This window comes from Typopeltis vanoorti, chromosome 7, assembly GCF_054136105.1.
Source record: "Typopeltis vanoorti isolate ZY-2024b chromosome 7, IOZ_Tvanoo_1.0, whole genome shotgun sequence".
Lineage (NCBI taxonomy): Eukaryota > Metazoa > Arthropoda > Arachnida > Uropygi > Thelyphonidae > Typopeltis > Typopeltis vanoorti.
In genome coordinates this window covers 18,949,702-18,974,049 of record NC_143555.1, presented here as the reverse complement: position 1 = coordinate 18,974,049, position 24,348 = coordinate 18,949,702, and the positions used below count along the sequence as shown (strand labels likewise).

Here is a 24,348-nt window from a genome sequence, read left to right as displayed (position 1 = left end):
GGGATGAATAGTGGACTAAGAACCTACTTAAAAGGGCCTATCGAGATGGATCATAGATTAAAATTCAGATTAATTAGAAAGGGGTGAAAAGTGGATTAAGTACCTCCTTAATGAATTTCGAAAACCTTCCTTTTACATTACGTTCCTGCTTGAACATCTTAAACATGAACCCATTCAGACACAGCTGTCGATCTGCATTCTTTATTATAATTTTGTTGTTCATTTATTTCCATTGAATGCGTTGGACAAGTTCTATCATTACCAGGACCGCATTAACTTAACCTGCAAATGGTGTGTACTTAAAAGACTAAATGTTAACGACCATTTAAGAAGATGTTATTTTTCGCATTCACTACTTCTCCATGTATCTCGTTGACCTCATTCTGAAACGTAAATGGCTTGGAGCTCTGTGTAGCCCAATATGCCTACGATTTGCATTATTTGCGTTGGTTGAAATATTCATGCAGCATCTCCATGCATTATTATCTTGAATAATCGAAATATCTACCTTCTTGGAAAAACTGTCCCGACACCCACTGAAGCATAAGACCGGTCCACGCGGCGTATATTATCTCCGTCACACATTCATTCCAGAATGGTGTGTTGACGAAGTAGGATCGCTTCAGTTTTACATAAACAACTATCTTTCAAAATTCAGCGCTACTTCTTCAAGCTGGTTTCACGGGTGGGACGGGAGACATGCATGCGTATTATAGGGGGGAGAAGGGGTGTTACAGTTTTGACTGTTTCTGTACATGACATATCAGTAAGCATGTTTGTCAAAATGGGCAAGACTGAAGCTTTGCCCATTTTTCCCATGTTCTAAACCAGCGTTTCCCAAACTTTTCAGACGACGGAACACTTCACAAATCCTGACATTTTCACGAAACATCTTGGTTATTTTGTAATGTATTAATTAATAATTAATCGTTAATTTAGCTGATTTTTATTATTAATTAATAATTGATCATTAGTTAATAATTAATTAAACATCAATTAAATTGATTTGTTCAGATTTTCATTGACATATCCCATCCTGATCATCAAATATTTATAATATTATTATAAGTACTTACGAGTGAATGCACTTTTCTGTTTCATTATCTGTTGCGTCACAAACACCTTCAATAAGAGATTTCTTAATACGAAAATTAAACAAAGTCCCTTGTTCTCTTATTCATATTAAAATTTAAATCTGCAGGCCTATTACTTTTAAAAAATCACGGCACTACGGTTTCGAAACTTGCGAAGAAAGTATTCAGTAGATTTGAGAACCGGATACAGACTACCTTGATCTTCAATTTTAGTGGAAAATTTTTCTTTATACTTCCTTGCTGATTGGTCATTAACATTTGCAACACAGATGTCATTTCTTTCAGTTTTGAGAACAGAGGATACGCCGCCCATTGTTGTAATCGGCTTGCAGGCAATTTTTATGAACAGTCATAAACAGCGATATTCCCTTTCCCAAATGTTGAAAGGTTTCGATGCGTGAAAATTAACGATAATCCATGAATACTTCCACGTTTAAAAATACATGGCTTGGGCACTAACATTTGCAACACAGATGTCATTTATTTCAGTTTTGAGAACAGAGGATACGCCGCCCATTGTTGTAATCGGCTTGCAGGCAATTTTTATGAACAGTCATAAACAGCGGTATTCCCTTTCCCAAATGTTGAAAGGTTTCGATGCGTGAAAATTAACGATAATTCATGAATACTTCCACGTTTAAAAATACATGGCTTGGGCACTAACATTTGCAACACAGATGTCATTTATTTCAGTTTTGAGAACAGAGGATACGCCGCCCATTGTTGTAATCGGCTTGCAGGCAATTTTTATGAACAGTCATAAACAGCGGTATTCCCTTTCCCAAATGTTGAAAGGTTTCGATGCGTGAAAATTAACGATAATTCATGAATACTTCCACGTTTAAAAATGCATGGCTTGGGCACTAACATTTGCTACACAGATGTTATTAGGAGTTCTGAGTCTGAGCTTTTCGACATATTCACCAATATTATTCTCCTCAGAATATTTCCACTATAAAATATTTATTCATGAAAAATGCTTAGAAAACTAAATTGACAAATTCCAGGAGAACTTTTCGCGGAACACAGTTTGGGAAACCCTGTTCTAAACAATCGAGAGAAAAAAAATAATGTGAAGGTTTATTCCAACTGAATTCGTAATCAAATTAAATACAGGAAAACATGCAGGCGTGCAATAACCTTTGAAAAAAGAAGAAAAAAAGTATTAATCCTTTCTGAAAGAGAAAATCAAAGTACAATCACTGTTCTTAATACGAGTATTATGAAGGAAATTAAAAAAAAAATCCAACAGATGGACAATTACAAGAAAGATGTTCCCATTAAGAATCGGCAACCATCTTACGCTATTGCTTTTCTATAACTGTGTTCGCCGTAATCATTGGTCATTTTTTAACTTCTTCCGTCACTTTTAATTGGATTTTTCTATTTTGGTGCCTTCACAATTACATGTTTTAAAACTATTTCTGGGTTTCTTTTTCTGCTTGTTCCGACGCAACGCAGTAAATAATATGAACCTGTATTTGGTTTGGTAAAGTAATTGCCCAAGATTCCATAAAGCTAAAGAACGAAGAAAAAAGAGGGAAAATATTAATTTTAATGGTACATCTTTATGAATATGTTCAGCATTTTTTTTACAGATACACCCACACTGTTATTAATCCAAAGCTTAATAACAGTACAGATGTACACCCATTATAGTATTTAATATGTCGTACGAAAGCAACAATGACAAGTTATATCAACTGTTGTGTAGCCATGGTAACAGACATTTAATGGCGGGAAAAAATCGTGGCAATTGAATATAGATGAGTGCAGCGGTGGTATATTAACTTTGATTTCGTTAATTATTCTTGGAGTGGGGAGGATTTAAGTAATTCTTTTTGTAATTAACAGGGGCCGCTCGTGCATGGGCACTGCGGACCTGCAGCACCCCACTTTTTCTCGATATTTAAATATATTTATAAATTTATTTATATTTGCTTGTAATATTTATTTTCATCATCAACAATCCTATACAATTCTCTTATTTTGCATAAAAAATAATAAAAATCCTTCTTGTAGCACTCAGGAAGGCGAATGACTAGCAGCACTGTGTTTACCACACGTCATAGTGAGATGCGAGCTATTAGCGTAATGCGACACTGTCCGTCGCGCATTTCCACTGTTGTTTATATGCAGTTTGCGCCAGTAGTAGAGTGTTCGTAGTGATTATCGTGTTTACTCCGTCTCTTTAAATATTTGGACATTACAATTAAAGGATTTAATTGTAATGTCTAAAAATTGTAAATCCATTCCTTTAATTACAATTAAAGGAATGGATTTTATTTTTAAGTAATTTTGAATTATACCGAACTATATAATTTTATCGATAATAAACAATATTTTTTCATGCTAATTTTTTTTTTTTAATTTTTACCATAATTTTGATATTTTATCCAAACAGGTATACACTGTACTTACAGTGTGTATGTATATTTCGAAAGTTGCAGCATCCCCACGATTTCAAGCCACGAGCCGCCACTGGTAATTAATTATTCAATTTTTTTTTAAAACTTTATGACAACTAAACAAACAAACTATGAAGAAGTCGTCTTAAAATCGAATACTATTGCAAGTAATATTCATATTCTAGTACAAAATTTTGACAATCCTATGTGTAACCTTAGAGCAACAGCTCGTCCAGGTTACGATATACATAAAGTTACAAAAAAGTTATGTAATGCATTTTCATTATACACACATATGTACATTCATATAATATACATATTATATATTATTATAATATAATAACATAATAAAATTATGTTATATTAAGTAGCATAACATTAATTAGGAACAAAATAAGTTAAATAGCATTTACATTTTTTATTTTACACGCGAAACTGGATCTTTGAATACAAATGTGACTTAAACCAATCATTTATACAAATTATTTTGAACAGAGCTTCCTCATTTCCGTGGGAAAATAAATATTCTTTTATTATAGCAGGGGTCGGCAACCAGTGGTCCACCGGTTACCGACCCCTGCATGCGGCCCAAACGTGCATTTTTGGCGACCCATAAAAGGTTGAGCATACTTACATGGCATGTGGCCCGTTTAAATAATACATTTTATGATATGAATAATAAATTAAAAATAAGTTTACACCTATACTTCGTGATATCGCCCGTGCAACAAATCTTGTTGATTTTCATACAAATTGCATCGAAATGCAATTATGTTTGAACCCTTTTATAATATCGACATTGATGACGTACCACACCAACTACAGATGGAAGTTTTGAACACAATCAAACATTAAAGTACGCATTTTCGTTAGAATATATCCAAAAATTTTATCGATGCTTACCAAAAAAAAAAAATTTGAAGTATTAACCAGCTTCGCAAAGAAGATGATAGTCGCATTTGGACATTTGCGAATAAGCATTTTCTGACATGAGTTTTAGAAAAAATAAATTTTGTTCTCGACTGACTGACTGATGAACATTTGCATGCTTCGATTCTAATTTGCACCTCAGGTTATAAAGTGGATCTAGATAATCTGGCTAAGGGAAAACAATCACAAAAGTCACATTAAGCAGGGACACACACACACATAGTGTGATGCATAAACTATATTATTTTTTATGTGATATTTTTTCATTTAGTTTCATTTTTTTTATATCTCGTACTTCAAATATTTCTGTTTTTTTTACATCGATATAATAAAAATTGATAACTTATGTATTTTTTTCATTCACTATTTTCTCTTAATTAAATGCTTGTAGCCCGATTATTAAAAATAAAAGATGAATGTGGCCTCCGAATCTGAAAAGGTTGCACACCCCTGCATTAGAGTTTTGCATTTATTTGGGTTCATTTCATTTTTTATTGTTAAAGGTCGTGTGTTGAATATTTTTGGTGCTAAATAAGTATAATATTTGTGTATTACTTCTTATTAGGAACTACTACTAAGGAAAGCATCTTGTTTAATATTTACGTATTTTTTGTCGTATACGATCAAAGGGACAGTATGTTTAGTATGGTGAATTTATTACACATTGCAGTATCCTTATATTTGTTTCTAGTTGAGATTTGAATGACTTTATTGTGAATCGAGACCAAAGTAAATCAAACCTTAACTAGAAACAAATAATTCTATCAGTGACGACGTTTGATAATAAATAGGACTTGCCACAAATACGAATATCTATCAGTGTTTATAAAGTATAATCTATAGTAATACAATACATAATATCAGTACTTCATTTTCGTTATATTTTTTATTGATTGAAAATTCCATCTAAAGGCTATAACGTTTAGCGAAGTGGTGTACAAACTGATGTAGCACATTCAGGTAAGATCAGGGTGCAAAACCATTAGCACGTCCGCGAATGATTGCTTGTGAGATAAAAGAAAACGAAAGCAAAGGAAGCTTTCTGTTGTAAATTTGATTACTGCAAGTACAGAATAAAGCAATGAGAAGATAGAGACTCACCTATATGAAAAGTCAGGCTGATCGAAGAAAGTGTACTGTCCCTAGAGTCGCCAGCAAATCAAAGCTGTAACAATATATTCGGAGATACTTCAGACAGACAAAATCAAAAGCCAGAGAGAGAGAGAATATAAGTGGACCGTGAAGATTATAATAATCAGTGGACTTGCACGATTAGATCTATGGCTGAAATTTCTCTCTCTCTTGCGATGACCGCTCCAATCACTATGAACATATAACTGCTAGCAACTCATCTTCTTGACGCTCGCTCATATAAAGCAGCTTTATAACTGTGCAGAATGGCCAGCAGCAAATGGGATTTTCGGAACTATGTACAAATACTATTATTAGTTATAGCCAGAGAGGGACTTTTGAGAACAATAACCTATTATTCATACCTTTCATCAGTTCCTCCATTTTTCCCGTCCAAATAGAGCAGTAATGGTGGTGTGAATAGTGGGTGGGTTGTTGTGCAGTTTAAAGGTTTAAGCAGCCAAAATAGCCTGCCACAGTTTCTTTGAAATCAGATTTATGTGAAGAATTTTTCTGTTAGAGAAATATTCTCAAGAATATTTCAGAAGGAAGTTGGTTACAGGAACGAATATATTCTTAACGAAGCCTGCAGCAAACCATTTCACAATCTGCCTTTTTTTAAAGTAAACTCTTGCGCGATAAAATGATTTAAAAATCTACAAGCATTTGTTGTGTAAATTGAACTTTAAAATAAAGCTTTCTATAACAGTATAAAGAATTTAATCACTGAGCTACTAAAGACGTGGTATAAAAACGTTTCACTACAATGATATCAATGTGCAACACAACTTGGGAAATAAGCGATTTAGAAGACCAATGATCGAATGGTAGCAATTCAGTACCAAATCTAAATTCAGAAAAAGCAAATTACGCTTCTTATGCATCATTTTCATAAATCCAATGATACTTACAAAAACAAAAGAATATCTAGCAACACGAGCAAAATAATTGTTTGATTCATTACTTATTTCTTTAAGCGCTTTTATGTTGCAAAATAGGTCAGTCTCCATACCTGAAGCCTTGAAAGTTTTATTTCTAACAAAATGAATTAATGTGTGCATCAAATTTAACATCAAGAACAGTTTTAAGAGCATTCGTAGCTCAGTCCGCCGACAATCTTTATTTGGAAAAACTTGAGTTCGAATCCCGTCTAGGAACGCGAGGAATTTTATAATTAACTGAAGGTAAGCTAGTATCATACGAGGCTGGCGGAGTTTTTTCCTTTGAACTCCGAATTTTCCCAAACCAAAAGAGAAACCAGCCTAAGAGCGCACACAACCAACAATCATATACTCATCTCATAGCCATTCTAACCAATGTTAGTATCTCCTTAAAGTAGAGCTTATCAACAAGAACTAAATTGATTTTTGCAGTTGAATTTGATAAACAAGTAAGGCCATGAAGCCCGTGTACCTGTGTGTTAACTGTTGTGATCTCGGCCGGTTGGTTGATAGAAGAATCACCGATAAATAGTATTAATCAGTTGCTATTAAGCAGGGGAGAATTCTCCATGCTTGCTGCGCAAGCTCATTACTTGAGAAAGAAGTAATATTTATTTGTTAATAAATGCATGCATTTATAAGCATTCCATTTAGGCTTTTATTTTTGTGGACAGAAGACGTCTTTAAGCTTGCGCGGTAATAACTGAGCTTTGCGTTGTGTATCGAAGACGATGCTTGCTCGTCTAGTCAAAGCTACCTTGGCTTGCTCGGTTGTAGGAGCTTCCAGGTCCCCACTGCAGCACTACGATTTCATGCTCGCGTATAGCCATTTTCGTTCCTTTCACGTCGTCTTAAACACATGTCATACGAAGTCAACGTAGCTCTAGCCAGTGAGCTTCAGCCAGCCTTTACGAGTGTGCGTGTTGCTTGGAAAAATTAAGTAAAACCAACTTTTTATGACGATGTTAATGACCAGTTCATAAAGAAGAACTGTAGGGTAGAATTTGTATTCAAGTAGTAGCTAAATTGAAAAATATAGAATATCATTTGTAAAATAAATGTTGTATATTTAAATTTACATAATTTCTAAATGTACATTTAGAAATTATGTAAATTAGATTAAATGTACATAATTTCTAAATAACAGTTTTAAATGGTCAGTAATTCATTATTCCGCTAATCAGACTTCAATCGCACCTCTCACTCTCTGAATGATAACAAGAGCAAGCGTGAATTTCCAGACCAGCATTTGCCCCTGCTATCAAGAAAGATATCTGAATTGTATTTATCTTTTTGTATTCCGTTTCGTGATCCCTGTGGGATGACGAAACTGCAGTGGATATTTCAATTCGATCTTATTGCCACAATTTATCCCACTGATGCACGCAATGAAAACAAATGAAAATCGCTGGCCAACCCGATCTCTGAAAATTAAACTTTTTTTCTGCCAACTTCCGTATTCGTTACTTGCCTGAAAAGACAGAAGCTCCACAGAAACGTTAATTAAATATTCGTTAAGGAAAATAATAACCTCGGTGTCATTTGTAACTGCAGCAGCGGTAATTCTGTAACCGTGCATCATTCCCGAATAATTCCAACAACACACATCCTGGTACGCTCACAGAATTTAAGAATCGCATTTAATCTGCTGGGTATTTAGCTTCCGTAAGTAATTATCATACGGTGTGTAATTCCTTCAGTTTATGCCTTGTTAATTATCTGTCTTTCTTTACGTTTCCAGCAGCACGCACTTCTGCTAACAACGTTGCGCTACACTGCATAGCAAATTCCAACTCGCTTTAATATTCTCGGGGTCCTCCCGCTCCGAAGAACTACTGGCGACTTCAGCACGCTTTGATTCTTTCATTTGACGAGTTTTAAAAGGGAGGCACAAGCAAAACAGCGACGCAGAAATCCTCTTCTGACCAGAGAACATTCGTTTCCGTCGACATTTTCGGGTTTCCTCATTTTGTTTAAGCTCCTGTTATGACCCTCTTCAACACACTTTCAGGAATGTTTACCGTAAATATTTTAACAGTTTCTGGAAGTATTCTGCAAGAGTGGTTAGTAAATATTTCAAGGAAGCATTGCAGAAGTATACTCCAGTACTGTTTGCTTGAAATACGCTAAACAATTTCATGTCTGGGTGGAGACGAATGTGTAAGTCCCTTCTTTTCTCTCACTTGCAAAAGTTTTACAATTTTAATATAGAGGAATAATAGAGTGACGCAAATCACCCCTTCTTTCTTTCCCATGTTAATGTATTTGATTTTCACAGTCATTTTATATTTTGGTAACAACTAAGTTAGATGATGACGGGATCGCGGTGTCAGATTTTAGGGACTTACATAATAATAAAATCATTCTATTAAATTTAAATTATAGAGTTTTGAGCTTCCGTAGCTCAGTTGGTATAGTCGACACCCTTGGTTGAACAAACCAGGGTTCGAATTCCGTCTACGACGTGAGGAACCTTGCTCAGGTATTTCAACCAAATGGGGAGTTAGTCTGCCTCATAAGGAATTTTGTCCCAGATTTTTCGTCCTTCAGAACAGGCAACCAGCTCCATGAGCACAGTTCTAAAGATATTTACCCGAAAATGGATGTAGCAGAGGCATGGGAGCTGCTAATCAGGGGACTCAACCCATCTTGGACGGACGAGAAATGGACAGATAGGATACAGTTTTGTTTTACATAGGATGTAGACCTTAAATACACGATTCAGGTCACCAACTAGGAGGAGGATGTTTCACGCCGGGCAATGAAATTCATATAAAAACATTAAGGAGCATTCAACAGGTCGTGTGGACTCAACTTTACGACTATGCTTAGTGGAAAGCGGAGGCACGTGGCCCATCCAGGATGGACATTTTATTTATTTATTTATTTTTAATTTATGCGCTATTTAAAAGAGAACATTGTCTCATTCATAATACAAACGAATGAACATTTTCACTGTGTATTATGCAACTCAGTAAATAAGCCAGTTTTGCGGTTCCAGATTACCGTTCAAATTTTTACACAAATAGTTGAAATGTGAACTAACATTTAGATGAATTACTAAACATTTATTGATTATATACGTTAAATATTTTCCCCTTTTCACTCTAATTTCAATTAAGGATAACAGATGAAAATAAAATTATCGCATATAGTACCTTTCCGGTTGATCTAGGTTCTCTGGTTAGTGTGTCTGTTCTGAGGGATGAAGACCCTCTTTAAGTTTTGGAGAAAAATCCCGGCTAGCTCCCTATAAGTCCGATGAACGCACCTTGAGAGCTCTCTCAAGGGACTAATTAAATCTTTGGGAGGATGAAAAAATCTTATGCCAATTGCATATGTGTGTGTTCCACTGTATCGTCAGTTTAGAAATATGAAAAAATGCTCATCTTATAAGATTATCATATCTGTATGAAGTTTTCAAATAAAAGCGGTTGGCCAGTTACATATGCGAATGTTACAGATCCCCTCCCCAATAAAAAAAAAAATCTTTTACCCTGTAACAAAGGCAACCGCCAAAGGAACATATGTAATTACAAAGCATATATAATGGCCTCACAACCTGACTTGCGTCGTGCAATGCCCAATAACCCGAGATCATATTTTCAAATGTCTAAATTGCGAGTGTAAGTTCAACGCAATCGAATTCGACTCATGGTACACAACAAAACATTGCGTTTTATCCAAAAACAAAAATAACAATAGGTGCAAAACAACCAGTGGTCAAACATATATACAAAGTGGCGAAATATCGGACATAAAATAAAATTCACAGTATAAACTAATAGCGCATGACAAGTACCTGCTTTAAACAGACGTAGGAAATTGATTTAGGGAAAAAGCGTTTGCAATCAAATATGTGTGGGAATGAGAAACCTCATTACCTTAGTGACTTCGATCGGGAAATAATAGTGGGATTAAGGACTCGGTAAGAGAGTTACCTCAGCAACCAGTGCTCTACTACGATGTCCAAAAAAGAACAGTATCTTGACTTTATGGAAAATAGTATGATGAACAGAAAACAGGGTTTTAGAGCCATGTAGCTGAACACACTGCGCGTCGGACACCATCCCGAATGGACTGAACAGCAGACCATCGTTGAGGACACTATGCCCGTCGAGTAAAAACAAGCAACCAGCATCACCTGACCCAAGAAAAGCCTCCTGTAGTGATAAATCCTTATTTCATTCGGACGGACGAACAAACCTATGGCAATACGAATACTATGTCAATGAGCTATTGCTTGATCATGAGGTAGAGTGGGAAACCAGGAGAATGCTTTCCTGTCATTCATTAAGTTACGTGAATGGTCTACAGTAGCTTATCCGAACATTTGCAGCTGACCAAGTAGACCCATTCAAATTGCCTACATGCGATTGACACTTCCAAAAGGATGAATGAAGCAACACATTACAGTGCATTTGTCGTCAAGAAAACGGCTAAAGGAACACCATAATGACTTCACATTACTGGATGTTCCACCACCCCCAGTCTGTTGATGTTGATCCTATTGACCATCTTTGGATTATGGTGGAATGCAATTCTCTTGACAGGAAACCATCACTAGCAAATCTGATAGAAATGTAAGAAGTTATAGGGTAGGATGCTTGTGGATTGTTTCAAAATCTCGTGGAGTTGAGATTTACTCCATTGCCAGCCGATTTATTGACCTATTTGAAAGAATGAATGTCTAATTAATTTGAACTTTCACTGTATATTATAATGGATATCTTGGGGGAGGGATGAAGATAGAACATTTATAAGATGAGCTTCATATCTGAATACCATACCGATGATACAGACAATATTTATAGCAATCGCTCACATCACAAGCTGCCAGACCTACATCACAATGATTTTCTTTCTAGTCTGAAGATTTTCTATGGTATAATAATGGAACCCGTAAAGATATGAATAGACAGAGAACAACTTTCTGAATACAATAAAGTCCTGTAGAAAAAATAAAATCGAAAACTGACGTGCACTTAAAAAAACAAATCAAAATGTAATTTCTTGAATTGATGACCTGCACGGTGTAAGGCTGAAGAGATATGGTCAGCCTTCTGTCGACGGTAAATGCCGAAGATTACGAATGACATGGAAAATTCCTGTTTCCTACGAAGATGGAGAGCATAGAGCTCAGGAATACGGAAATAATGCGGAGCACAACATAATGATAAAGCTAAAAGTACTCCAAAATGAAGCTCTCAAGGCGTTGTAAGGAGATGTAGTATGGATGGCAGTTTCCAGAGCACCCCGAGATAGACAGCCTGCTCGTGTAAGTCTCCGTCAAAACAAGATCGAATTGCTGTCCACCGCCAATCTAAGGCAACCTGTCACTCACGCGTCTTATCATCGCTGAATGAAGGAGATTTGCGTTCTCTGTAGGCGCACGTGTGTGATGGGCACGCGTGTTCGAGACACACTCTACATAAGCAGGCGTTACGTGACTTCGTCGAGGTTGTAAAGGAAAATGCTTTCTGCATTTTAAAACCTCCCAAGAATTGTAATTTGCTAAGAAAAAAAAAAGTGCGGAGTGTTTCGTTGAATGGGTCTCTATAATGTGCAGTAAGAGTCACGTGGTGTATTTTTGTCGTCAACAACCGTCTTAAGTCACTTCGTGGATTACTTTGCGTTAAACCGATGACGCTTGAATAAAGTTGCTCTTCAAGCAAGGACGTGGCCCACGCTTGATGAACGCAACGGATGGATGGTTGAAACCTGCGCGCATTTGGGAGCACTGAGGGACTACAAACACGCGCTAAACGTTATGAACGAAACTGCATGTGATGATGTACATTCGAGGATTTCAGCTGGCTGAGAAAGTTTAGTAAAAGAATAAGAAGAAAAAACACACGAATTCTTCGGATTTCTAAACACTGGAATTCGGGGATCATTTGCGACAGAGTCACCGAGGCAAAGTGAACATAAAAGTTCTCCGCTGTCGAATCATGAGGTTACATTAGTAATACTTATCTACAGAATGAAGTAATGCAGTTGATTTGTTAGAAGTTCATATCCCTTTCATCGCTAATCCTAGATAGTTGTTTATTGTGAGGGGGGGGGGGGCGACTGATAAAAAAAACAGGAAACGCATTCTTCAGAATTAAAACAGTAAAGAAATAAATAGTATTTACTTCTTTACTGATTTTTTTTTACTGCTTTTTTCTTCCATCTGAACTGCTTAGCTGTTATCCAACAGTATATCGACATTTGTATAGAGCTAATGTCGAATCTCCTGAACGTCAAAGATTCACTCGGTTTCATCACGCCCCCCCCACCAAAAAAACTAAGGCAATGATGTTAGTTAAAAATGATACTTAGAATAATTATGCTCCGCTATTTGGGATAATTATGACCTTAATTATTAGACAGTTGATGAATTTTCGCATAGCGTAAGACTACCCCTCTTATAGGAGGAATGAAGGATTTTATTCCTCCAATAAAGGAGGAAAACAGGGTTCTTCTGGATTATCCCCACCCACGGTACTAATACTTTCGTGATTTACTCTTTCAATCGTTTCCGACCGCAGGGGTGACTTTGTAGGCATTTCCCACAAAGTATTCCTGGCGAGATTTTATCCGGGCTCAGGAACGGTATATCTCAGTCGGTATAGACGAAACCGTTTGGTCGGGAAAACCTGGGTTCGATTCCCGTCCATGACGTAAGGAACCTTTATCTGTTCTCTTTCGACTAAAGGTGAGTTAGCCAGACTCATATGGGGGTAGAGGGTTTTTCACCCGGAAACTCCGGTTTTTCGTCCCCCACCCCCAGAACAGGCAAACCAGCCTCGTAAACACGTGCATCTACATACATAGGACACTCCTGGAATAGGATTGACCGACCTATTCAGTGGGATTTCCAGTTTCGAATCGTAACGGGCCACTAGGCCTCATACGTAAAGGAAGACTTAAATAACTACTAGAATAAATTTCTTGTGCAAGTTTGAAACAGGTGTCTGTAGTCTTGCGGCTAACAGCCACACGAAAGACAGACCAGTATAAGTTTGATTCTAGTTGACAAGTAGAAGAAATTTTTATGCCTATAACCATAGCCAGTTCCCCAGTTACGCGATCTTTCGGACAGGTAAGTTTCGCTCCTCCTCCTCCCACCAGAAACTAAGTTATTTAACCCAACTTCTCAGAAAAATCGACCACACTTGACACTGTCATCAACAAAATACTTATATTAGGATTTAAGATCACGAAATGGAAGAGCTCTCCCTCAATACCTATAATATCGTCACTAACTATGGAATAAGCGTGAGTGAGACTAACAAAAATGTGTTAGGGATAAGCAGTAAGCAACAAGATTACTTCTGAGTCAACTGTACTGCAGATAACTAACGGATCAACACATGTAAACATCGGGATCTTTTGCAAGATACAGCAATTCTCAGCAGAATTTTCATAGACTAAGAGACGAGAACCTTGAAGAGAACAGAGTGAAAAAAAAATATTCGGCGCGAGAAACAGATGAAGATAACGAGTGAAATGTTCGAAGAAGGAACGGGATCGATAACTGGCTTACGTTATCTTCCTATCGTTTGTAACAGTAGCCCTGTTTCGTGACACTGCACGAGGCATTGACGAACCGCAAACGGAAAATAACGGGCAGCAGTCGGAAACCAAAACGTGATTATGATGATGATTGCACCGAAGGTCGTAAGGATTTCTTGTGTGAGTTCAGGAGTGATATCCTGCATCACGGAAAATGCGACCTTCTAGCTTTATTTAATAAAGCAAAGATCTATTCTTAGTCAATTGAGAAGTGGCAAGACATCTTTAGGATATAAACGTCCTTGCCAGTCCACGAAACTAAGCCATTATTTCACGGCGACCGTGGGAAAAGTACACTGAACACTAATGAAGAGTAATCACCTCGCCGTAGTAAGAGTTTTATTAATTAATTAAGGTATTCTGGAGCACACATTCCTGCTATATTTCAGATAATGGGTTGCGTTAAAGTCCTTATAAGGACTGGCTTAAAGGGGCGAAGCAAGAATGCTTTTCATCTTCCCCGTTATCTGTAGAGGACAGTGTAGGAATAGGTGTTATTGAGCTATTAAAGCTCTGATCATGGCAGGAGGGTAACAGCAATAGCCGAGCCTCAGTTAGAACTTCATTGGTTCAGCATTGCCATTCGTTACCCTCTAAGGGTTTTGGCTTTCTTCCATACCTGGAAGCCTGAATTAAAGTGATCCATAGCGCAGCTTTTATCTCAACAAATAATAATCGATTAATGGTGTGTGAAAGTTTAGTCGGAAAAAAAAAGTTAGTTAGCTGCCATTTAACACTTACTTTTCTATTGGCAATATTAAATTATTCAATTAAAAAGTTTTTTCTAAGTAAATATTCTACTTTTCTAAGAAAATATAATATTTTCTTAAAAATAGGTGGTTTATATGTTCCAGAATCATATTCCTATCTTATGCTTCCAGTTCGTCAGTTGAACTGACATAAAGTATGTAATTTCTTAGTACGCATGTGCGAATTCAGTAACTAGAATTTTAACAATAACTTCAAATGTATAATGAATGATAGAATAAATATCAAATACGATTTCGTGTGACTACAGTGAAAAGCGTATGTAATGCATATTTTATGATAATCGTACACAGAAAATATTCCGGTAGTTAAGTTGTTATTATTTAGTATTCCACTTAGGTATATAATGCTACAGAGGAGGATGTGAGCCAAACCGAGCATCTACCTTTTTTTTTTTTTTTTTTTTTAAAGGCGCAAGTATAAATATAATATATATAATTCTAGATTGAAAGTAAGAACACATTGGATATGCAGTATATATATAAAACATATAATAATTGATATATTCATAATAATTATAAAAGCAGTTTAATTATAACATACTGTCCGACCACAGATCCGAGATCCCTGGTTGGCACTTTGCCAACCGGGGGTCTCGAAAATGTTGAAGGGGAGAAAGGAATAAGGCAATGTACGAATTCGTCAACAGCACACGAAATCACGTGCTTTATACGTAAAATTTTCCAACTGTTGTACAAGCAAAATAGTTACCACTTTAAAAACTAGAATTGCCATAAAAGAAAAGCTAATTTCCCGACGTATAATAATAAGCACTCATCCCATGAAACGCATTGATTATCCTATTATCGGAATGGATTCGCCTTCTTCTGACATGCGCAGAAGTGTCGAGGAGTCTCGCATCTGTGGTCGCACAGATGCGAGTTATTATTATTTTTTTTTTATATTTACATAATATTTAGATATAGAAGACATTAATGTGCAACTGGTATTGGTTTCATCTGCAAAATATAATTTATTGTGAAAATTTTTAATTTCAATATAATTTGATGGGCCGGTTTGGAAGTGTCTGAGAGCCAAATTTATTCCACGGTCGGGCGGATGAGCATACCTGCCGTAGAGCAAGTATATTATGTCTCTGACTGTGCAACTTCTGAGTTTTGTTTTGTGTTTTAAGAAATTAAAAACTGGCTGAAGTAAATTCTATCTCCATACGAGATCTGTAACTCATCTTCAGTCGATTTATCCAATCTCATAAGAGTATAATCTTTTATAAAAGTTTCTCAGAATAGGATCCGGAACTAAATCTTTCCAACCAACAGTTTGCGGAATATATATCATCTTCCTCTTCAGTGCCTACTTGATGCTTTTCTTTCTCAAAAAGGCAGTGAGTACTGCGTACTAGGCCGAAACATGCGTATTTTAATTAAAATCTATAGTGCTGTTGGATAAAGTTTTCGACTTAATTCTTCATTATGTTTCTTAGAAGATTCTTTCTATAGAAAGAGTGAAGGAGGGAAAGCATTGAAATCAAAGTTGTAGCAAGGAATGCCAGACACAGATCACTATATTGCATTCTTAGAATGCCTTTCTGGAATTCTGCACAGGAACTCCAGCGAAAAGATTAACAGCTAAGTTCCATAATGACTACTGGACCTTATCCAATGGGAAAAATGTGCACAACGGTGGAGAATTATGGGGAAGCATCGCGATGTTTAGTTTAGGTCTCGAAAAACATATTTCTTCTCAACTTAAAAGAAACTTGGTTAAAGGAAAAGCTATGGAGTTACGAAAGTCTCTACAATACAATAAACATTTCAAGATTCAAGTATAGATTATTTTCTCAAATACTATAAATCTGGAGATTTAATTTAATATTATTCTAGAGAATCTATTACCATTTTCGATAAGCCTGTAGTTGTCTGATATCAAATATTTTGACCATTCAAAACCAGGCGATCGATACATATTCTGAGAACGGATTCATCATTCAAAATTGTCTGTCAAAATATCATCAGAAGGAGAACCAAAACTGTATTACTCCAGGGCCATACTAATAACAATATTTTGGAGTGTTGCATAAATATGGAAGTACCGTTATAAATGAATTACGTTAAAAGTCTAAGAAATTATAAATAGTGCAGAATATATTAACAGATGAAACTGGCAGACGGTATACAACAAAGGTTGTGTGTGTTTTTCACCCACTATACTTATAATATTGGCTTCCTCTAATGTATTGGCTTCTCTTATAAATATTTCCAATTAGCTGATTGGTGTTTGGATTACGCCAAACAACTCAGAAACTCTCGTATTACAGCTATGAGTAATTATGAACGGTTATGTTTAGAATTAAATAAGTTAATAATAATATACTGATGACATCAGGAAAAGAAAAACGTTAAGTAAGACAACGTTAACTTACTATAACTAGCGTAGATGTCACGTGTCTTACAGAGGTAGAATTACTTTGAAACTGAAGTGCGCATTAATTGTGTGACTTTTCACAATAGCATATTTCAGGCTTATATTAGGAAACAGTTAAACGAATAAACCCAATCCAATTCCGTTCCGATGTACACGTAGGTGTTCGGAATGTTATCACAAGTGCAACGTTCATATTTTTAAGTAGAAAGTATCGGAGAAACTTGAGAAAATAAACAGGCACTCCTCCATCTTGTTCATTCAATATTTAAGGTTATTAGTAACACACACTTTACAAGAGAAGTGATATTATTTTTCCCAAGACATGTTTAATACTTTTAATGCCGGTGTGGTGGAGGCACGGCAGTGATGAATCACTTATACCCCACCTTGCCTGCCAGACGTAGCCATAATTTTGAACGCAGAAGTATAAATTCTCCATTTACCACTAGCTGTCTATACATGCGGAATGCCTCGGGATAACAGATGGTACTTTAATCCATTATTAAAAGTTACTCTAACTTTTCCATTTACAAAATTTTGTTAGCTAAAAGTATAAGGTGATACCATCGATCTCGTTCCACACACACACACTGCTTGAGATCAAACATCAGTTCTAGACTTGATACGTTTTGTTCCATTTATATTCGATATTGTTAAAATATTGTTTTTTGCTATTACTTCTTACATAATGTGGCATTCTATGGATTAAAATAATTCTTCAAGCATCATATTTCTGTCAAATATGTTTTCGATCGTGAAAGAATTAAATTTCCAAATACGACACTAAAATGTGTGGCGTTCAGTTAGTACAGGGTCGCACGATAGGCTTTTTCTAATCTTGAGGCAAAATCATTAACTGCCGTGTAAAGCTGCATGCGTTAAGGAGAACCAATGCAAAAACCGGTACAAATACTAATTCTACTTCTCTGAAAAAAAGTTCACCAGTTTAACCGAAGTATTGGCTTCTGAAATTTATTTCCAACCTACTTTGCATGAATTTATTACTGTATTGGAAGCTGAAGGAGAAATTGCACTCCGCTAATAGCTTCCCTGCGTACGTACAGAAATCCTGTTTACGATTGCCACTTGATCGAATCGCCTCCAATGGGTCAAATATTGAAATGGAAACATTCTCCAACTGCCAAATTCGAGAATAATGCAAATTCTACTGCAAAGGAAGTTTTACAGAGAAAGTCAAGTCTAGTTTTTGCATATCTTTCAAATGTTTAACGCAAGAAGAGAGCTTAGTTTAATAAGCTTTAACTAACCCATCCTTGCCATGACTTAAATGCGTGGAAGCAAGTCTAACATGTTTTACATGTGTCTAATAGATAAATTCTGACCTTTTGTTAGCTGGTATTAATTCATTTCCCATTAGCGATATTTCGAAATCGCACTGCAGTAGATTATAGTAAAGTACTAGAAATTTCTACCATTAATTAATATATAAAAAGAGATATTTTGGCTGCCATGTTCAAGCTTTTACTATTACAGTTTCTATCTATCGGAAATGTAGCAGCTTTGGCATTTGGCCGGCTGAAAAAAAAAATGTTCGGATTTTTCTGAGCAGTAAAAAAATCACGTCCTAACGAAGTTTCCGAAATTCTGTTTCTAATTGAATTTAAATAGAAGAACTTCAAGTATTAAATGCAACGAAAAAAATCCAACATCGTTTTTCATTTCTTTTTTTTTTTTTAAGATTTCGACTGTGTTGAATTAAAGAGGATAGACAGAAACTGTAAAAGTGTGTGTCCTATGGAATTTCATTATGCTTTAATCAGAATCTAGATCTACGTAATAACCGGAAAAAAAGTCTATTAAAGTTATTAAAAAAAAAAAAAAAAAAAAAAAGGGACTGCGTTTTTGTGTCAGTTCGCCAACAAAGGAATTCTTTTGTGATGAACAATACCCTGCTTCAAGAAGGACTAAGAGAAACTGACTTAAGATTTGCAACACACACACACAAGTCCTTCCGATAATGCACTGAAATTTCTTGCAGGGAATTCTCCAGAAGAATTTTAAATAAAAAAATTCTTCTAAAATATAGAATAATGGTAAAGTCTACGTACAATATACAATAAAAGCGGAAATGAAGGAAAAAAAATCACAATGAAGGAAAAAAATCACAAAAATGTTCTAATTTCACCAACGAACTCACGATACCTTACGTTCAATTATTCTGCCAATAAAAAACATCCAATTGAAGCTAAAACTAAATAGAACAGAGTTTAATGGAGATCCTCAGTACACATTCATTCAACCCAATCGGGATTGTTACTTCGTTATCCTTTTGATACGCTCTGGCGCACCAAAATCGAAACAGAGATGGGTTGACATATTTTCGAAAGGATTCTAAACATTAAATTCTCAAAATCCAATCCAGCGAACCATATTGTAACATGCATACGCGTGAATAGACGAACGTAATAGGTGGTTATACAGTTCGCGAAATTCACGTAAAATGATGTACAAAGATTTTAAAAAAACAAATAAGCATCTGTTCATCGCTACTATTCCATTATTTTTAGATTAAATCAAGGGGAAAAAAATTAACCTGCGTACTTCGTTGATGTTATGCGGATCTGAAAGTTTATTTAACAGGAATCAAAATTACAATTTCGATTACAAAATCTGAATCATAGCCAATACTAATCAATTTCAATAAATCGACATGAAGAACGTCTCACTAAATTGGAGAATTTCAACTATCTTTTGAAACGAACAACCGAATTTGTATTAAAGTAAAGAATAGACGGAGACAATTGGAATCCTGTGAAAGTTGAATTCAAAACTCATTCAGTCCAGCTATCTCTTCACCTGATCGAGAAAAAAACTCCTCAACTTCCTCCAATTATTATCTTGATTTATATTCACAAATATTTTAGCCTTAAAAGATTTGTGAAGTTTCTCATTTTTCAAAATGCAGAAGAGATGTTCATTTTCGGGACCGTCTCGCTAAGTGCAGAGAGACGATTACCTTAAGTCATTCTTCGCAACTGCAAGAGGGGAACCTGTGGTCAAGTTTTATTTTCTGGTGGTGAAAGACGATCATTAATCACACTCTCTGACATCGCGTCTTCGATCGCCCAAGTGAAGTGGGACGATATAAACTCAGCCTGCTTTACAGCGGGATTTTCCAGTGTAGAGATTTTGTTTTTAAACGTAGAACTTTTATCGCCAAAAGAAAAGGATTTCTTCCACATAACGGTATTCATCTTGTTATTACATTGAAAACAACCAGATGGACTAGACATTTTTCGCTTCATTGCAGAGTTCCTCACGTGATACTTATTCGTTGAGAGTAAAATAAATAAAACTAAAAAGAAACCTCCAAATCAATCAGTAGGTGCTAAAGCAAAGATTCAAACATCTGAATATATATGAGAAGATGGACATGATGCAGTTTTCATTTTAATTCTATTAATTTGAACAAATTCTCTTGAAAATCAGTGCTAAATGGAATCTGTTTTCGTGCCGAAGTGGCTTTTTCTGTGAATTTTTCAGCATTTAGCTTTTATGAATCAAGAAACAGAAAGAGGGAGAAAATAGTGTCACACAATCGTACTTCGATTACCTTGAGTGAATAAATAAATTATATTTAAAAACTTAAAGCTGAAATAATCCATTTAGAATTATTCTAATTGTCAATATCGTGAATCAGTCTGAACTTCGCCTTTGATCCCGACTAGTGAGCGGTTCTGTCTACCCCCCCCCCTAACACGTTGGAAGCAATCATCACTTGGTGCTTATCTTTCCCAAGAGCTGTTAGGTTATTATTTTAAGGACATTTCTAAATGTCATCGTTATTAAAGGCAAATGTAAATCACACTCGCCAGCTGATTTTTTTCCCTGCGGTTGGTTCATTGAACTGCAAATCAAATTTCACACCAAATTAACTTAATATCCTATGGAAAGTGGAGATTTGAAATGACGTTTTTACCCCGCCATTTATAGTCTTCATATAATAATATATAAAGGAGATGCGGTCAAATATGTGTCGTAATTAGTTTGCTACTTATGACCTTACCTTTCCAGGTGTAGTTATAAGAAACAAACAATTCACCGCACTGTTTTATCACAACAAACACTGAAATATTATTTTTGAGAGCATCTGTCAGTACGGTATCCCTCTCATAACAAATAGCCATGAAAATATTATATTAGTAGGTTTGTGAAAAATACTACGTATGACAATTGCATCAATTAAGAGGCTGTAGCTTAAGCAACTGACGAAATGAAAAGGACTGCGTTAAAAATTTTAAACAAAATACAGAACTGATATATTCTAGAATTTGAATACCTGAATTTTAATAACTAAGCAGTATCTGAAGCAATAAATATTTTAATTTTAAACCTCAATATTTTTCATACAAAACCTCCCACGGTGAAGCAATTTCAGAAGATTTACTCTCTGCAAAAGATGTAAACAAGTGGTTTTACAATCAGTCTTTTTTATTTATTTTTTTCAATATCGTGATGTTAAAGGGGAAAAAAATATTTTCGAAAATAGATAGAGTCCACCAAGTGCGCCATCAACTTCGTGCACGCAAACAAGCAAAGGAAGTTTGAGAAGTTTTGAATTGATTACGAAAGACGAGGACAAAGTTCGTCGCAGCACAAGAAACCAATTACATTGCGATGACTTTCTACGACTAATAAGAAATCTTGCTGAATAATTTCGTGTATGTTTAGAGCAACTTCCAAATCGTTTTATTTGTGTTTGAATCTCTGCGTCTGATAGAAAAATGGGAACAATAAATTCAGTGTGTGTGTGTTGCTATGCTTTGACTCTTTCCAAGGTAAAGGCCCCAAATATTGTTCCGCCTGAATAAAATCATGTCTTGTTGGGTTTTGTTTTCTTCAATCAAACTTCTTGTTATTCACAGCCCTTCTGAAATTTGATCTATAATTGCACGATTCGAAGATTCTTGTTTCACGCGCAATAGAACCATCTCTACCCGAAATGCACGCTTTTAAAATACCTGCACAACATAATTACGAATAAAAATCTCATCTTCAGCGGGAATTATTTTATAGGCCACTTGTTAGTGATTAATAACGTGCTATTGCATTTTCCGTAAATGGCTTTAGTTGGTAGAAGTTGGTGTATGTGGAGAGCAGGCAGCTACATTGAGCTGACAAGTCCAGTCCATTCATTATCTGTCAAACATTCACGGCTGGAATCTCAGATGATTACTCTTCTGGTATTACCGGAACAACCAGTAGATCGAATGTCAGATGGGATAACATATTATCCAACGTCATATAACACCGACACAAGCCGAATGAGCCAAGTTTAGGACTTTTGACAATGACGCATTTTTGTCATCCCCCCCTCCATCCAGTCAATGTCCCAACTTATAATTTCCGAACCCTTAACGAAGAAACCAATCATACGCTTAAATTACTTTCTTTTGTGAAGTTAAAAAGTCAGAGTCAAGTAATTTCGTCTGAAAGAAACTTCCCGGTATACATTGAAGCAACGACCCTTCATTCTGAAAGATTTCGCTACTTGGGCAAGTTCAAGTAATGCATTTTGGTGCCATTTCAGTTGTGAAAGGCGCCATCTGTTTTCTACAAATTTTATTAGATACCCGTTTATATGACAGAAACGTACGAGAAAGAGTTAAGAAACTCATGTGGAAATAAATAAAGTTTTATTTATTTATTTTCATCTTGGTATTATTTCGGACACTGTTGTGTCAGATAGAATTTTATGAGGAGAAATCGGTGTCTGTTTAGTTGAAGGTGATGTTGATCCCTCTTTTAAAATAAATAAACAAATTTCTACCACGGCAAGATTTGAAATGTTTTCAATCATTAAGTGTTTTTAATGTTTAAAAGCCGAAGGAAAGTCAAAATTTGAGTAAAACAGCTTTTCTTTGGTAATTAATAAACGATAAAAGGTCGTACCTTCCACGCCAAAGACATTAAATTTAAATATTATAATTCATTTGTTTTTCCACAGCGTAAACGACACGTACCCCCACACACTGAAAGGGTTGTTGTTCCTAAAACAAGAGAAAACTAATTTACAGCAAACGCAAGTATAAAAACTTAAAATTTGTAATTTATAATCGTGAGTCTTCTCCAGAGCAAACGTGAGAATTATACTCTAAGTGAGAGCGGTTTGTTTGTTCGTATTTCGAAAATTTCTGGTCAGATTATTAATTAAATATCTCGTACTAACTGTAAACTTTAGTCTCTTCATGTATTTATAATCGGAGAAACTAATAATAGAAAACATGATTTGCCAATTCTTATGTTGCAAACCAAAGAACCCTTTCAACGTTATGTGCGTGTGGATAGATGATGGTTAGCTTCTATGATTAGATGGCGGTTATGTAGTGCAGACGATGGGTTCTGTGAGTAAAGAATCAATCCGAGATGGGTCCATGAAAGTATAATGTAATAATAATGTTTCAAAACTTATTGAATATTAAAAACAATTTCGAAAATAATAAATAATCAAATAAATTGGTTGGCTGAATGCTTGACGTACCCAATCAACAGGATGCGGGTTAGAATCCCGCCTTGGGTATGGATGTTTGTGATTGCCTTTAGGTGAAAGGCAAATTTCATTGCGCGGTGTGAGTCCCCCCCCCCTCCCGCTTGTTGAAGGCCTGAAGTGGTTTGAAAAAGGTCCATGTTTGATCTCCAGAGCAGTGTTTCTATCTATATGTTCACTGGACATCCTCAGATGCCGTATGGTCACTTCGATGCTCAGTGATGTGCCACACCAGGCCTCGCCAAGTGGTCCTGTTTGCTTTTCAGGAGACTTCGACTCTCTGAAGATTAGCTGCTCCACACAAACACACCATCCATCCATCTCATTGATGGTCTACCCCTTTCCTCTTTTTCCAGGAACTTCACCTTCTATTACTGTTCTGTGAAGTCCTCCTTCCATCCTTTCAATGTGTCCAAAATATTTTAACTTTCTTCTGTCAAGATCCTTAAGAAGCTTTAAAGTTCTACTGATCTTTTCTAACACCCATTAATTTGTACGCCTTTCAGTATGTAATACCCTCAGCAGCCTTCTGTAACACCACATCTCAAAAGCAGATATCTGTTTTTTATCTGACTTCTTTAGGTTCCAAGTCTCACATCCATAAGTCGCTGTTGGAAAAACAA

General features: G+C 35.8%; 1 protein-coding gene across 1 annotated transcript in view; it reads right to left on the bottom strand.

Annotated features, from left to right (window-relative positions):
* The window catches only part of LOC150104523 (lachesin-like), a 309,995-nt gene that overhangs the window by 235,694 nt on the left and 49,953 nt on the right, over window positions 1-24,348 (bottom strand). The window lies entirely within an intron of this gene.